This window comes from Convolutriloba macropyga, chromosome 4 (assembly GCF_964194025.1).
Source record: "Convolutriloba macropyga chromosome 4, txConMacr16.3, whole genome shotgun sequence".
NCBI lineage: Eukaryota > Metazoa > Xenacoelomorpha > Acoela > Convolutidae > Convolutriloba > Convolutriloba macropyga.
In genome coordinates, this window is record NC_134471.1 from 71,869,688 (window position 1) to 71,883,881 (window position 14,194).

General features: G+C 34.1%; 2 protein-coding genes across 2 annotated transcripts in view; both read left to right on the forward strand.

Annotated features, from left to right (window-relative positions):
- Positions 1 to 11,674: 11,674 nt before the first annotated feature.
- Positions 11,675 to 14,194, forward strand: part of LOC142337879 (importin subunit alpha-3-like) — a 249,192-nt gene continuing 246,672 nt past the window's right edge. Inside the window, exon 1 of the mRNA XM_075387487.1 lies at positions 11,675 to 11,692. The gene's annotated coding sequence lies outside the window, so the exon portion shown is untranslated. The remainder of the gene's footprint in view (positions 11,693 to 14,194) is intronic.
- The window catches only part of LOC142337883 (ubiquitin-related modifier 1 homolog), a 126,429-nt gene continuing 123,910 nt past the window's right edge, over positions 11,676 to 14,194 (forward strand). Inside the window, exon 1 of the mRNA XM_075387494.1 lies at positions 11,676 to 11,693. The gene's annotated coding sequence lies outside the window, so the exon portion shown is untranslated. The remainder of the gene's footprint in view (positions 11,694 to 14,194) is intronic.

The following is a 14,194-nucleotide window of genomic DNA, read 5'->3' on the forward strand; positions in this document are numbered from 1 at the left end:
TTATTAATTTCTAGATTAAATGGAATGTCTTGCAAGATTTTAACGTCACGAATTTTGGCATATTTTTGACATTTTTTGCCATTTTTTTTTTCAATTTTTTGACATAGTCATTATTCAGTTTTTTTGAGCCTCAAGGGTCAGAAAACCTCCGTTAAGGCTTGATAGTAAGTTACTGGAAAATTTTCGTTGGCCATAGATTAATTTTCAACTTTTTAATATCACAAGTTTTGGCAATTTTTTTAAACAAAGCTTGCAATTTTTGTCATTTTTAGGTTTCTCTGGCCTCAAGAGACATGGAATTTCCTCTAGAGTTTGATAGCTTTTTATTGCATAGTTTATAGATGTTGTGGAATGTTCTTCAAGATTTTATTGTCAGTAACTTATAATTTAATTTTTATTTTAATATATTGATCCTGTTTGTCCTTTATGCAATTTTTTGCTTGGCCGATTTTTTGTCTGACTCATTTGACTTCCGTCTTCAGAAACGGGATAAAGAGGTAGTAACCTGAGGTCCTTAAACCATGGCTAGCTGTTGACGAAGCCAACCTCTCGCCGCTGGTTTGAGCGCAATTCGCCCGACGTTAGTCAGTTATGTTTCGCTGAATTTTAGTCTAATTTTAGCATTTTTTTTGCATTTTGTTTTGTTATACAGATAGACGGATAATATCTATGGAGTTTGTAGATACCAAGCGATTACAGCTTTATGGGAACTATTTTTTTGTTAACAAAAAAAATGACAAACAAATTTTCAATCAGTTTAATTTTTTGGTGTTTGTTTGTTTTTCTAATTTTAAGTATCTTAGTCCTTTCTAAGTGCCTTTTGTTTTGGAAGATTTTCAAAACTCTATTTGCTCCAATGAACGTTTTTCGGCTCTATTTAAAAAAACATAATTTTTTCAAGATTTTGTTCGAAGAACACAAAAGGCTTTTAAAAACAACTTGAAACAAAATCTTTTATTGCATTTGAGGATGCGTATTGTCCAAATTATTTGTTTATGATGCATGTTGATGGGTTTTATATTAGTTCTAAGTCATTTCATTAAAGATAATTGAAAAAAAATTTACGAAGAATACGAATTTTTGTGTTTTTTTTGCTTATTTTTGCTGAAGTAATCTGTGCTTTTTGCTTTCTTTGCTGTTATAGTTTTAATAGGAATTTTTCTGGAGGTGTTGTTGGAATTTTTTTAGTGCACTTTTTTTTGTTCTTCGATTTTACTTTCTCAAATCGACAATGTTTTGGATTGCTGGACGCTTAACAAAAAGTAGAATTGAAAGTTTTTAAAAATCAAGATTTGGAATCAGGATTATGGCATTTGATCCACAATTTGTTGCTACATATTCTTATAAATTTACAGAATTTTTTTTTGGTTTTGTTCTTCGTTTCCTTCCTCTTACCTCCGTTTTTTCTAACTAAAAAACTTTGTGTTGGGTTTTTCTCTCAATTTACAGTGGTTGAATGAAATCAAAGTGAACCTATCATTTCGATTTTGTGCAGAAAGTTGTGTTTTTAAATTGCAACTCAATTTAAAAATTTTATCACATGCTTTATAGTCTCTCCTGGTCAGATAATTTGTCATCGTTCTTTCATTTTTGCGTTTTAAAGTCATTATTGTTATTCAGTAGCATAAGCATTATTTTAGTTAATGTGGTCACCCAGTAGAATAAGCCTCACATTAGTTAGGGGCGTTAGTTTGTTCCTTTGAGTCGGTTCCGGAATTCTTCTGGCTATGCTTTTTTTAAGATCTACTCACTCATTTCCTTGATTACTGTTACTGACAAATTTTTAATTGCAATGAAATAGTTCAACTTTTTAATGTTACAAATTTTAGCAATTTTTTAGATTTTTTTTCAAGTTTCTTTGAAATTTTTTGTAGTTATCAGCCTCAAGAGCCAAGAACCTCCTCTAGGATTTGAAAATAGGTTTTTTATTAATTTCTAGATTAAATGGAATGTCTTGCAAGATTTTAACGTCACGAATTTTGGCATATTTTTGACATTTTTTGCCATTTTTTTTCAATTTTTTGACATAGTCATTATTCAGTTTTTTTGAGCCTCAAGGGTCAGAAAACCTCCGTTAAGGCTTGATAGTAAGTTACTGGAAAATTTTCGTTGGCCATAGATTAATTTTCAACTTTTTAATATCACAAGTTTTGGCAATTTTTTTAAACAAAGCTTGCAATTTTTTGTCATTTTTAGGTTTCTCTGGCCTCAAGGGACATGGAATTTCCTCTAGAGTTTGATAGCTTTTTATTGCATAGTTTATAGATGTTGTGGAATGTTCTTCAAGATTTTATTGTCAGAAACTTATAATTTAATTTTTATTTTAATATATTGATCCTGTTTGTCCTTTATGCAATTTTTTGCTTTGCCGATTTTTTGTCTGACTCATTTGACTTCCGTCTTCAGAAACGGGATAAAGAGGTAGTACCCTGAGGTCCTTAAACCATGGCTAGCTGTTGACGAAGCCAACCTCTCGCCGCTCGTTTGAGCGCAATTCGCCCGACGTTAGTCGGTTATGTTTCACTGAATTTTAGTCTAATTTTAGCATTTTTTTTGCATTTTGTTTTGTTATACAGATAGACGGATAATATCTATGGAGTTTGTAAATACCAAGCGATTACAGCTTTATTGGAACTATTTTTTTGTTAAAAAAATGACAAACAAATTTTCAATGAGTTTAATTTTTTGTTGTTTGTTTGTTTTTCTAATTTTAAGTTTCTTAGTCCTTTCTAAGTGCCTTTTGTTTTGGAATATTTTCAAAACTCTATCTGCTCCAATGAACGTTTTTCTGCTCTATTTAAAAAAACCTAATTTTTTCAAGATTTTGTTCGAAGAACACAAAAGGCTTTTAAAAACAACTTGAAACAAAATCTTTTATTGCATTTGAGGATGCGTATTGTCCAAATTATTTGTTTTTGATGCATGTTGATGGTTTTTATTTTAGTTCTGAGTCATTTCATTAAAGATAGTTGAGTAAAAATTACGAAGAATGCGAATTTTCGTGTTTTTTGCTTATTTCTGCTGAAATAATCTGTGCTTTTTGATTTTTCGCTGTTCTAGTTTTAATAGGAGTTTTTCTGGAGGTGTTGTTGGTATTTTTTAGTGCACTTCTTTTTTGTTTTTCGATTTCACTTTTATAGATCGAGAATGTTTTGGATTGCTGAACGCTTAACAAAAACTAGAAATAAAAGTTTTTTGAAAATAAAGACTTGGAATCAGGATTATGGCATTTGATCCATAAATTATTGCTACATATTCTGATATATTTACAGAATTTAAATTTGGTTTTGTTCTTCGTTTCCTTCCTCTTACCTCCGTTTTTTCTAATTAAAAAACTTTGTGTTGGGTTTTTCTCTCAATTTACAGTGGTTAAATGAAATCAAAGTGAACCTATCATTTCGATTTTGTGCCGAAAGTTGTGTTTTTAAATTGCAACTCAATTTAAAAATTTTATCACATGCATTATAGTCTCTCATGGTCAGATATTTTGTCATCGTTTTTTCATTTTTGCGTTTTAAAGTCATTATTGTTATTCAGTAGCATAAGCATTATTTTGGTTAATGTGGTCACCCAGTAGAATAAGCCTCACATTAGTTAGGGGCGTTAGTTTGTTCCTTTGAGTCGGTTCCGGAATTCTTCTGGCTATGTTTTTTTAAGATCTACTCACTCATTTCCTTGATTACTGTTACTGACAAATTTTTAATTGCAATGAAATAGTTCAACTTTTTAATGTTACAAATTTTAGCAATTTTGTAGATTTTTTTCAAGTTTCTTTGAAATTTTATGTAGTTATCAGCCTCAAGAGCCAAGAACCTCCTCTAGGGTTTGAAAATAGGTTATTCATTAATTTCTAGATTAAATGGATTGTCTTGCAAGATTTTAACGTCACGAATTTTGGCATATTTTTGACATTTTTGCCATTTTTTTTTCAATTTTTTGATTGACATAGTCTTTATTCAGTTTTTTTGAGCCTCAAGAGTCAGAAAACCTCCGTTAAGGCTTGATAGTAAGTTACTGGAAAAATTTCGTTGGCGATAGATTAATTTTCAACTTTTTAATATCACAAGTTTTGGCAATTTTTTTAAACAAAGCTTGCAATTTTTTGTCATTTTTAGGTTTCTCTGGCCTCAAGAGACATGGAATTTCCTCTAGAGTTTGATAGCTTTTTATTGCATAGTTTATAGATGTTGTGGAATGTTCTTCAAGATTTTATTGTCAGTAACTTATAATTTAATTTTTATTTTAATATATTGATCCTGTTTGTCCTTTATGCAATTTTTCGCTTGGCCGATTTTTTGTCTGACTCATTTGACTTCCGTCTTCAGAAACGGGATAAAGAGGTAGCACCCTGAGGTCCTTAAACCATGGCTAGCTGTTGACGAAGCCAACCTCTCGCCGCTCGTTTGAGCGCAATTCGTCCGACGTTAGTCGGTTATGTTTCGCTGAATTTTAGTCTAATTTTAGCATTTTTTTGCATTTTGTTTTGTTATACAGATAGACGGAAAATATCTATGGAGTTTGTAAATACAAAGCGATTACAGCTTTATTGGAACTATTTTTTTGTTAACAAAAAAAATGACAAACAAATTTTCAATGAGTTTAATTTTTTGTTGTTTGTTTGTTTTTCTAATTTTAAGTTTCTTAGTCCTTTCTAAGTGCCTTTTGTTTTGGAAGATTTTCAGGACTCTATCTGCTCCAATGAACATTTTTCGGCTCTATTTAAAAAAAAACATAATTTTTTCAAGATTTTGTTCGAAGAACACAAAAGGCTTTTAAAAACAACTTGAAACAAAATCTTTTATTGCATTTGATGCGTATTGTCCAAATTATTTGTTTTTGATGCATGTTGATGGGTTTTTTTATTAGTTCTGAGTCATTTCATTAAAGATAATTGAATAATAATTACGAAGAATGCAAATTTTTGTGTTTTTTCGCTTATTTTTGCTGAAGTAATCTGTGCTTTTTGCTTTCTTCGCTGTTATAGTTTTAATAGGAATTTTTCTGGAGAAGTTGTTGGAATTTTTTTAGTGCACTTTTTTTTGTTCTTCGATTTTACTTTCACAAATCGACAATGTTTTGGATTGCTGGACGCTTAACAAAAAGTAGAATTAAAAGTTTTTAAGAATCAAGATTTGGAATCAGGGTTATGGCATTTGATCCATAATTTGTTGCTACTTAATCTTATAAATTTACAGAATTTGTTTTTGGTTTTGTTCTTCGTTTCTTTCCTCTTACCTCCGTTTTTTCTCACTAAAAAACTTTGTGTTGGGTTTTTCTCTCAATTTACAGTGGTTAAATGAAATCAAAGTGAACCTATCATTTCGATTTTGTGCCGAAAGTTGTGTTTTTAAATTGCAACTCAATTTAAAAATTTTATCACATGCATTATAGTCTCTCATGGTCAGATATTTTGTCATCGTTTTTTCATTTTTGCGTTTTAAAGTCATTATTGTTATTCAGTAGCATAAGCATTATTTTAGTTAATGTGGTCACCCAGTAGAATAAGCCTCATGTTAGTTAGGGGCGTTAGTTTGTTCCTTTGAGTCGGATCCGGAACTCTTCTGGCCATGTTTTTTTTTAAAATCAACTCTCTCAATTCCTTGATTTTTAAGTCCAATTTGAGTAGTGATTTTGTGACGCTGCATAAGGAAGTAGCGAAAAGGCGACAGGTTTTCCGGCGTGAATTTTTTTTGCTCTTGTTTTATATTAGAGTGAGAAAACGGTGTTTGAACAAAAAATTGCATTCTCGCTATTGGTTTCGTTCACATGCGGTAGTTTCACTTTGAGTTTTACTGTTTTTTGGTTTTTCGGATCGGATTTTCTTCTGAATGGTTTTCTCAATCCGAGCGTTCTCGCCGTAATTTTTTGTTTGAAAGAGGTTGAAGACACCCCCACTGTTGACCCCCCCCCCCCCTCCTATTGCCCCACCCAACACCCCCACCTCGCTAATGACCACCCCCACCCCAGTGATGCCCCACAATCAACCACCAGTGACCCCCCTCCCGTGGCTAGCTACTGACGAACAACCGCTTGCTAAAAACGCAAAATTTTACTATTTTGCAATTTTTTCCAGCTTTTTAAAAAATTTTGACATTTTTTGATTTTCATCAAACCTAGGTGTCAAAGAACCTCCTCTAGGGTTCAATAATAGTTTACTGCTTTGTTTCTAGTTGTAATGGAATGGTTTCAACATTTTAATATCACGAACTTTAGCAATTTTTTGACAAAACAAGCAATTTTTTCAAATTTTTTGACATTTTTTCCTTATTCAGGTCTTCCCAGACCAAGGGGCCAGGAAACATCCTAAGGGGTTTGATAATAAGTTACTGACTAAATTTTAATGGCAATGAAATAGTTCAATTTTTTAATGTTCGAAATTTTAGCAGTTTTTTAGCTTTTTTTCAAGTTTTTTTGAAATTTTTTGTAGTTGTTTAGAATTTATCAGCCTCAAGAGCCAAGAAACCTCCTCTAGGGTTTGAAAATAGGTTATTTATTAATTTCTAGATTAAATGGAATGTCTTGCAAGATTTTAACGTCACGAATTTCGGCATATTTTTGACATTTTTTGCCATTTTTTTTGGCTCTATTTAAAAAAAGCATAATTTTTTCAAGATTTTGTTTCAAGTTGTTTTTAAAAGCCTTATGTGTTCTTCAAACTTTTATTGCATTTGAGGATGCGTATTGTCCAATTTTTTTGTTTTTTGGTGCATGTTGATGGTTTTTATATTAGTTCTGAGTCATTTCATTAAAGATAATTGAGTAAAAATTACGAAGAATGCCAATTTTCGTGTTTTTTTGCTTATTTCTGCTGAAATAATCTGTGCTTTTTGATTTTTCGCTGTTCTAGTTTTAATAGGAGTTTTTCTGGAGGTGTTGTTGGTATTTTTTAGTGCACTTCTTTTTTTTGTTCTTCGATTGCACTTTTATAAATCGAGAATGCTTTGGATTGCTGAACGCTTAACAAAAACTAGAAATAAAAGTTTTTTGAAAATAAAGACTTGGAATCAGGATTATGGCATTTGATCCATAAATTGTTGCTACATATTCTTATGTATTTTCAGAATTAATGTTTGGTTTTGTTCTTCGTTTCCTTCCTCTTACCTCCGTTTTTTCTAAATAAAAAACTTTGTGTTGGTTTTTCTATCAATTTACAGTGGTTAAATGAAATCAAAGTGAACCTATCATTTCGATTTTGTGCCAAAAGTTGTGTTTTTAAATTGCAACTCAATTTAAAAATTTTATCACATGCTTTATAGTCTCTCCTGGTCAGATTATTCGTGATCGTTTTTTCATTTTTGCGTTTTAAAGTCATTATTGTTATTCAGTAGCATAAGCATTATTTTAGTTAATGTGGTCACCCAGTAGAATAAGCCTCATGTTAGTTAGGGGCGTTAGTTTTTCCTTTGAGTCGGTTCCGGAATTCTTCTGGCTATGTTTTCTTAAGATCTACTCACTCATTTCCTTGATTTTTAAGTCCAATTTGAGTAGTGATTTTGTGACGCTGCATAGGGAAGTGGAGCGAAAAGGCGAGAGGTTTTCCGGTGTGAAATTTTTTTTGCTCTAGTTTTATATTAGAGTGATAAAACGGTGTTTGAACAAAAAATTGCATTCTCGCTATTGGTTTCGTTCACATGCAGTAATTTCACTTTGACTTTTACTGTTTTTCGGTTTTTTGGATCGGATTTTCTTCTAAATGATTTTCTCAATGCAAGCCTTCTCGCCGTAATTTTTTATTTGAAGCAGATTTTTTGCTAGAGGTTTTGTTCACATGCGGCATTTTTACTTTGATTTTTACTGTTTTTTCGGTTTGTTGGATCGGAGTGTTTTCTAAATGGTTTTCTCAATCCATGCGTTCTCGCCGTAATTTTTTGTTTGAAGCAGATTTTTCGCTAGGGGTTTTGTATACATGCGGCATTTTTACTTTGATTTTTACTGTTTTTTCGGCTTTTTGGATGGGTTTTTTTTCTAAATGGTTTTCTCAATCCATGCGTTCTCACCGTAATATTTTGTTTGGAGCAGATTTTTTGCTAGGGGTTATGTTCACATGCGGCATTTTTACTTCGATTTTCACTGGTTTTTTGGATCGGAGTGTTTTCTAAATGGTTTTCTGAATCCATGCGTTCTCGTTGTAATTTTTTGTTCGAAGCAGATTTTTCGCTAGGGGTTTTGTTCACATGCGGCATTTTTACTTTGCTTTTCAGTTTTTAAATTTTTTATCTAATTTGTATTAAAATGGTTTTTCCATTCCACTCAAAGTCCGTTCTAGGTTTTTGTTTAGTCAAGAAAAATGCTTTGAATTGCACGTCAAGACTTGTTCTGCTCTGCTTTTTAAATTAGCTTGTGATTTCGTTTTTCGTTTTACATATGTCACTATTTTCACATTTGACTGCTGACTCACTTCAGTCACTGTTACTTCATTCAACTGAGTAGATTTTAAGTTATTTCAGGCATTCAATTACGAAATGTGCTAAATACTGTCAAATTCAGCAGATCCAAATCGTAAAACGAAAAACGTAATTACCTTGTGAATACGTTTTTTGTTTTACATATGTCACTATTTTCACGTTTGACTGCTGACTTACTTCAGTCACTGTTACTTCATTCAACTGAGTAGATTTTAAATTATTTCAGGCATTTAATTACGAAGTCTGCTAAATACTGTCAAATTCAGCAGATCCAAATCAGAAGACAAGATAAACCGATCCGATAAAACCCGGTCATTACGTCATTGAGAATTAGGTCATCAAAGTTCAATAGAGAGTTTTCTAGCTGACATTAGCATTCAGCTTATTAGCTTTCGGTTTAGAAGCTGAATTACGTATAGTTTCAGAATCCAACTGAAACTGCACGACAAATTAGAACACTTTGACACTGAAAACAAAATTCGGTCAATTTGTCTTTTCTTTTCAGCTCTTTTTTTCAATCTCGCTATTGTTCGATAGGTCTTCTCCAATAGCGTTAGTTTTCTCCACTAAGACATTTCGTCGGTTTAGCTTATGTAGATTTCATTAACATTCAGCAACGAAAAGTTCAAAATAACGAACCAAGATTCAGTATGATCGAGTGAGGCGAAAATGCAAGTCCTGCAAATATACGGATATTTAAACTGAAACTTTTGTACTCCGATATTCGACAGAGAAGCTAAACTGAACTACTTTTCTATATAGATATTCTGGGAAATGAAACAAAAAATCCAATAACTTCAGTAATGAGGAAGCCATCCGTTGCGGCACTTATTTAGGCAGAGTCAAAGTCCATCATTTTTGTGTCGGTGTGTGATAAACCGTCTCTTATGTTTCTCCAAAATGCAACCTGTGTTTTGTTTTTTGTCAGGCAAAAATGCATATATGAACGGCACTGTTATTCCCTTGTCGAGGCAATGCACAATAAAGATCTGATAGAAGTTTTCGGGACAGCTTTTGAATGTTCCATCAACAAACCATTCCTTGTACTGAGAAAATTTTTAAATAGAGATCTGATAAACTTAATTGTTGTGATGAACTTATTAAACTGGTTTTTGTGATAAACTTATTAAATAGGGACGGACTGTGGTGATTGTACATACCCATACGTCATGTGTATCCCTACTGGAATGAACAGGACTGTCTGGTCTCTGGGGCTGTTCTCTTGTTCTGTCGCAGCAAGTGGGCAGCAAGGGTTGTTCTGGGGCTGTTCTCTTGTTCTGTCGTAGCAAGGGTTTTTCTCTCAATTTACAGTGGCTAAATGAAATCAAAGTGAACCTATCATTTCGATTTTGTTCCGAAAGTTGTGTTTTTAAATTGCAACTCAATTTAAAAATTTTATCACATGCTTTATAGTCTCTCCTGGTCAGATATTTTGTCATCGTTCTTTTATTTTCGCGTTTTAAAGTCATTATTGCTATTCAGTAGCATAAGCATTATTTTAGTTATTGTAGTCACCCAGTAGAATAAGCCTCTTGTTAGTTAGGGGCGTTAGTTTGTTCCTTTGAGTCGGTTCCGGAATTCTTCTGGCTATGTTTTTTTTGAGACGTGTTCACTCATTTCCTTGATTTTTTAAGTCCAATTTGAGTAGTGATTTTGTGACGCTGAATAAGGAAGTGGAGCGAAAAGGCGAGAGTTTTCACGGCGTGAAATTTTTTTTGCTCTACTTTTTTAGTAGAATGAGAAAACGGTGTTTGAACAAAAAATTGCATTCTCGCTATTGGTTTCGTTCACATGCAGTAATTTCACTTTGAATTTTACTGTTTTTTCGGTTTTTTGGATCGGATTTTCTTCTAAATGATTTTCTCAATCCAAGCGTTGTCGCCGTAATTTTTCATTTGAAGCAGATTTTTCGCTAGGGGTTTTGTTCAGATGCGGCATTTTTACTTTGATTTTCAGTTTTTAAATTTTTTATCTAATTTGTATTAAAATGGTTTTTCCATTCCACTCAAAGTCCGTTCTAGGTCTCGTTTTTGTTTAGTCAACAAAAATGCTTTGAATTGCACGTCAAGACTTGTTCTGCTCTGCTTTTTAAATTAGCTTGTGATTACGTTTTTCGTTTTACATATGTCACTATTTTCACATTTGACTGCTGATTTACTTCAGTCACTGTTACTTCATTCAACTGAGTAGATTTTAAATTATTTCAGGCATTCAATTACGAAATGTGCTAAATACTGTCAAATTCAGCAGATCCAAATCGTAAAACGAAAAACGTAATTACCTTGTTATTACGTTTTTCGTTTTACATATGTCACTATTTTCACGTTTGACTGCTGACTTACTTCAGTCACTGTTACTTCATTTAACTGAGTAGATTTTAAATTATTTCAGGCATTTAATTAGGAAGTGTGCTAAATACTGCAGATCCAAATCAGAAGACAAGATAAACCGATCCGACAAAACCCGGTCATTACGTCATTGAGAATTAGGTCAACAAAGTTCAATAGAGAGTTTTCTAGCTGACATTAGCATTCAGCTTATTAGCTTTCGGTTTAGAAGCTGAATTACGTATAGTTTCAGAATCCAACTGAAGCTGCACGACAAATTAGAACACTTTGACACTGAAAACAAAATTCGGTCAATTTGTCTTTTCTTTTCAGCTCTTTTTTTCAATCACGCTATTGTTCGATATGTCTTCTCCAATAACGATAGTTTTCTCCACTAAGACATTTCGTCGATTTAGCTTATGTAGATTTCATTAACATTCAGCAACGAAAAGTTCAAAATAACGAACCAAGATTCAGTATGATCGAGTGAGGTGAAAATGCAAGTCCTGCAAATATACGGATAATTAAACTGAAACTTTTGTACTCCCGATATTCGACAGAGAAGCTAAACTGAACTACTTTTCTATATAGATGTTCTGGGAAATGAAACAAAAAAATCCAATAACTTCAGTAATGAGGAAGGCATCCGTTGAGGCATTTATTTAGGCAGAGTCAAAGTCCATCATTTTGTGTCGGTGTGTGATAAACCGTCTTTTATGTTTCCCCAAAATGCAACCTGTGTTTTGTTTTTTGTCAGGCAAAAAAGCATATATGAACGGAACTGTTATTCCCTTGTCAAGGCAATGCACAGTAAAGATCTGATAGAAGTTTTTGGGACAGCTTTTGAATGTTCCATCAAGAAACCATTCCTTGTACTGAGAAAATTTTTAAATAGAGATTTGATAAATTTAATTGTTGTGATAAACTTATTAAACTGGTTTTTGTGATAAACTTATTAAATAGGGACGGACTGTGGTGATTGTACATACCCATACGTCTTGTGTATCCCTACTGGAATGAACAGGACTGCTTGGTCTCTGGGGCTGTTCTCTTGTTCTGTCGCAGCAAGTGGGCCTTCATCCCTGCCTACATTCCCAACCCTCTATCCTTCAAACTTCTATCCTCTATTTCGCTTAGTGAGTTCCTTCCTTGATGGTTATTTTGCTAGAAGCTAGCTTCTTGAATTATCTTATTAAAGACAGAAGCAAAGAGATCCCTATTGATTTCAAGCGCTCAATTAAACAACATTCTATAGCTGTCAGCGGACTTACCTTCCACCCTAAATGCCACTCTAACCAGAGAGCAGAGCAATACATCAAATCTTCTAAGGAAAAGTAATTATCTGGCACAATTTCATCCATAACTCTGCCTCGCGCCCTCCTAAGAAGCCTTCACAGAAACCCTACCTCGTGCATTCTCTCGTTAAAGACCTGATTCCCATGAAGAACAACATCATTGCGATTGTTTAGCTGCAACGTAAGCTGACCCTGAGTGTTTTACCGGCACTTCAATCAACGGAAATTTTATTGATTCAGGTCAGAAAACTCCTACTGGCTAAGTGGACTCTGGTAAACCGTGAGTTTGTGGAGAAGCTCACCAGCACTCATCAGGCAGTCACCATCGAGTACAAAATCAGCTCTACTATACACAGAAGATTAAACAACTTACAAAGTCTCATCCATAAAAACCTACCCAAGAATATGCAGAACCAACAAGGTGTCGCTAGCAATAACAAGAAATCAAAGAAGTCTAGACTCCGCAATAAGAAACAGCTCTCACAAGCCGAGTGAGTTTTCTCTCATTTTTCTTTAACGGTGACTTTAAAGGGATATAGCTATCCGGGAGTTGCCTGCGCTGGTGAGGGTGTGAGAATTCACCATGAGGGGGACCGATCTAACTTCAAGTTCTGATGATAAATGCCAAAATGTTGTAAAAAATTCGACAGAAACAACAACCTTGCTATCTGTTGTGATAAGTGCCAAGAGTGGCTACAGGGTTCTTGTGCCAACATTGACGCTGCTGATCTACCTATTCTAGCAAAAAACGGCTCCACACAATTGATATGCTGAAACTGCGAGTCCCAACCATGTAATCTCAATCAGCAAGACCAATTAAAGCTTTTGATCCAAAAAACTGATGCTCTTGTAGACGAACTGGCGACAATGCCAAGCTACTTGAAATGCAGAACCAAATAAAAGACATATCTGCCACCGTACAAGCCCATCAAGCCCAAATAGATACGTAGCTCTTTTTGCGGAGAAAGTGAAGGACGATACCGCTGTATCTGCTCAAACCGCGACAAAAAAAGCGCTGGTAGATAAACCAGTAACAAGAGACCTGTCAAAAATCCTAATCGTATCTAAAGCAAAACTTACAAAAACAGTGTTGCTATCAAAAAGGACATTGCTAAACATTTCCCTCTCAAGCGACTAGTGTTTGCGTTTCACACAGTTTGAGGTAACATACATATAGAGTCCTTCAAGAAAGACGAAGCGAAAGAAGTTCTCACCTCTTGGAAGAGTAACTTCCTCGGCTCATCAAAAAGGCAGTCGACCCCGAAAAGCCAAACATTAGCCTGCTCATCAAAGGCGTACCAACCGAACTCGAAGACTCGGAATTTGAAAAACTCCTGTCGAATGATTTTGAAGGAATGAAAGCATCCATGTTCATCAATAAAGACGGAACTAAACTAGAAACCGTTAAGTTAGTTGCCAAAAACCTCAACGACGCGGAAAGGGAGATCAGTATTGGCATCTTCATCGAAAGCCTGGTTAACAGACCAATCATTTTCCAATGACGTTCGATACAAGTCATACGATGTTTTAAGTGCCAACGCTTTGGACATGTTATCGAAAACTGCAAGTCAACACCTCGATGTTGGCATTGCTCGGGCAAACACAACTTCAAAAGCTGTGATAAAAAAGATTGTCCTCCAAATTGTGCTAACTGCAACGGTCACGAAGTTGATTCGAATGAGTGCCCCTCATAACTGGAAAGTATATCAAACTTATATTCATCGCGAGGTACAACCCTGCAAAAACATATCCAAAAACTGATGAATCGACTCCATATCGGAAATGACGAGTGGTAATGAATGTAAATTTTTGGAACTGACTATAAACGGACTGAGTGATCACTGCAAAGTAGCCTTAAACAAATACCTGGGAGATACGAAACCCTCTCTTTGTTTTCTCAACGAAACGAGGACTTTTGTTGAGAAAAATACTTTTGATAACTACAGTGCCGAATGTTCCCACGATGATAGAGGCGTTGCTATTATGATGTTGGAGAATATCTCATACACTCGGATTGTAGAATTGAAAATACGTGAATTTGATAGTGCTTGGATCATTGTCTTGTTAAAAGTTGTCGAAATGCTAGCCACGACGGAGTACTTTCCCCCCAACTCAGTAACTCTGTTAGAAATATGGCTTTCTGAGCTCAGAAAAGCACACGAGTACG